This window comes from Quercus robur, chromosome 4 (genome assembly GCF_932294415.1).
Source record: "Quercus robur chromosome 4, dhQueRobu3.1, whole genome shotgun sequence".
NCBI classification, from domain to species: domain Eukaryota; kingdom Viridiplantae; phylum Streptophyta; class Magnoliopsida; order Fagales; family Fagaceae; genus Quercus; species Quercus robur.
The window spans coordinates 11,728,887-11,732,406 of NC_065537.1; the positions used below are offsets into that span (position 1 = coordinate 11,728,887).

Consider the following 3,520-nt stretch of genomic DNA (forward strand, 5'->3'; position numbering starts at 1 on the left):
TGTGAATGTTGCTTTTTTTTTTTTTCAACGGGCTATTGAGAGATTTTCTATTACAAGCGTTTTGGTGCCGGATAAATTTTGCTTTTTTTTTTCTAAATTTATCAGTTATTTTTATACTAGCCATTAGTATTAAACTTTTGTAAAGAGATTCTTATAAAAATTTAGAATATTTCATTACTAATACATAGACAAAAGGAGGGCAATGTTAATTAATTTATGATTTTACCCCTAAATTAACTTGTTAGATTAAAAGTTCGCAGACTCGTACCCCTAAATTAAAAGTTTGGCAATTTCATGATTTTATGTTATTGTTAAACTGAAGTTATGTGTTTTATGTCAATTTATACAGGAAATAATGAAATAGAAGATGAAAATGAATTGATTGATTTAGGGACATCAGAGAGATCTAATATCAATGATATTTTAATTGATGGGAAAAAGGGGCATGATTTACGTGTATTTAGTTATGCACACATCACAGCCGCCACACATAACTGCTCATTAGAAAACATGCTTGGATAGGGTGGCTTTGGACCTGTATACATGGTAAGATCCAATTATTTTTTAAAGAAAGATATTTTAATTAATCATATTTTACGCTGGCTTAAGCTTATTTCATCACAACAGGGAAATTTGCCAACAGGGCAAAATGTGGTGGCAAAGCGACTATCCAAAAATCAAGGCAAGGAATACATGAGTTCAAGAATGAGTTGATACTCATATCTAAACTACTACACGTGAATTTTGTTAAGCTTATAGGTTGTTGCATACATGAAGAAAAGAGGATGTTAATATATGAATACATGCCCAACAAAAACTTGGACTACTTTTTGTTTGGTTTGAGCAACATTCACTTTCATCTTAAGATTTCATTTTTTTCCCTTTAAACAAATTCATATGTTGCTATGCCATTTTGCTGAAAGTAGATTATTGATTATATTTAACCTTTTGTATTGCACAGATCAAAATAGAAGCAAACTACTAGATTGGAAGAAACGTTTCAACATAATTGAAGGAATTATTCAAGGATTGATATACCTGCACAAATATTCAAGGCTAAGAGTTATTCATAGAAATTTAAAAGCTAGTAACATACTCCTTGATGAAAGTATGAATCCAAAGATTTTAGATTTTGTAATGGCAAGATTGTTCAAACAAAATGAATTAGGGGCAAATACTAATCGAATTGTTGGGACATAGTAAGTTAAAGATGCATAAGTTATCTTATGAAATATAGTTAACCATGCATTGATATACTCGTGTTTTTTGGCTGCTGCCAATTACAACTTATTGCTCATAAAAGCTCAATGGTCAATTTGTGAAATAAAAATGTTTGTTTTGTCTTTTTATGTAGTGGTTACATGTCCTCTGAGTATACTATGGAAGGTCTATTCACAATAAAATCTGATGTCTACAACTATAGGGTCTTAATGCTTGAAATAGTTTGTGGTAGAAGAAATAATAGCTTCTATCATGTTAACCATGTGCTTAATCTCATTGGATATGTACGTATGTCAAGAAAACATCAACTGTGAATTATGTATATTTTGATCATCGTGTGTTTCTGACATTCTAATTGACTATAACCTTCTTTTCAGGCGTGGGATTTATGGCAAAAAGGTGAAGGAATACAACTAATTGATCCAACAATAAGTGATTCTTGTGTCAAAAATCAAGTACTGAGATGCATTCATGTTAGGCTACTATGTGTAGACGATAGTGCAACCGATCGACCTACCATGTGAGATGTGCTCTTTATGTTGACGAATGAAAGTATGCCATTACCTTTGCCTATAAAACCAACATTTTCTATTGGAAGGAAAGCAATTAAGGCAAATATTCTTGATAAAGAATCGAAAGCCCATTCAGTGAATGGCTTGTCCATATCCGAGATGTATGCAAGATAGATGGACGTATAGCCATGTGGTAGCTATGTCATGGCACTAAACTAAGAATTGTCCCCTTATTTTTTTTATAAGTAATTAGTTCAAATTACTTCTTAGCCATGTGAAATTTTATTCATTGAAGATATTATCCTATTTTAGTTTTTTCTCCTTAGTTTATAGTAAATATAACATTGCCAAGAATTTATCGGTTTATGAAAAATTTGCCACTTTCCATATTCATTGTTATTTTATTTTCCCACTTGAAAAAAGATTATAATTTATTGTTGTCATATTTTTCCAATTAAATAACTGAATTTACAAAAAAAAATTAACTTGTATTGTAATTTGTAAGTATAAGATCAACCAATTGTCATGCTCATAGACAATTAAAATTTTTTTTTCACTTCAATTGTACGATATATAGGATCAATATGTTGCCAAACAAAAAGCTTATTAGCATACGTTAGTTTTTTTTTTTTTTTTTTTTTTTTTTTTTTCCACTTAGAAATTTTTTGAGATTAAAGATAGAAATTTCATTATAAGGTAAAAATAAAGTATACAAAGGGGTCTGGATACTCGGCCAGGCAAGAAAAAAATAGGGGACAAAAACCCTTTTAAGCAAGATATTAAACACTATAACCATGGGTCCCTAGAGAACAAAACAACCAAAGCATCAAGGAGGTTTCTGTTGTGCTGCAGAGAGCAACTGATACTCACGCAGAAAGCCTGTAGCTCCCTCAAAGATAACCTTCGGATGTAGCTGAATGTGGTCTAAATGGTATTTGCTTCAAGCATTCCACAGAGCCCACCCAATGACAGACCAAACTTCAAGCTGCTGCACGTCCAGTTTGTCCACCATATATTGGAAAATTAAGGAGGAAGAAATTTGCTGCTGTGTTGGAACATTATTGAATCCGACCATTAGCCAAAGCCCAAACATCTCGAGCAAAGGGGCGTTCCCATAAGATATGACACACGGATTCAGTTCGCATAGCGGTTCGACTCTGATTTTCCTCTTCAGGCTGTCTTTTGTGAGTGGGATATTTGAGCACGCACACCGCACAAAATTACGAACCTTTGGAGAGCCTTTTCCACTTAGAAATTAACATCCCTGATCGCAAAAATTTTTGTGCAATTAATAGAGAACATTTAAGGGTTTAAATTCCCATTTATTATTGAAACATAGAAAAAATAGTAAATTATTTTACACATGTCAAATGCTTTATATTATGGGCAAACAGGTGGAATGATTTGTGCACATCATTTTAAATAAATAGAATATTGTGTCAGTTATCGCAATATTGTGTATCCACTAATTTGAGGAATCCAAACTTTATAATATATTATAGATAAAGACATTTACTACCCAAAAAAATAAAAAATAAAAAAAAGCAAACAAACAATTGATTTGGAATATGACATTTGTTCTCATGTTGCCTTAGAAACAAGGGTGCCTCCACATAGAGTTCAAGGTGGTCACAGGACCACCCTAACCTAGAAAAAAAAATTAAGGTGGAGTTATTTTTGCTATTATGTTTAACGGAATCTTACTGCACATGACAAGTACATGTTTTTTACTTAGGTGAAATAAACTTAAAAAGACCAAACACTATGCTTTTCCACATCTCTCTGTC

General features: G+C 32.0%; 1 pseudogene; it reads left to right on the forward strand.

Moving 5' to 3' along the window:
• Positions 1-324: 324 nt before the first annotated feature.
• On the forward strand, positions 325-1,907 carry LOC126721371 (G-type lectin S-receptor-like serine/threonine-protein kinase At1g11330; annotated as a pseudogene).
• Positions 1,908-3,520: the final 1,613 nt, after the last annotated feature.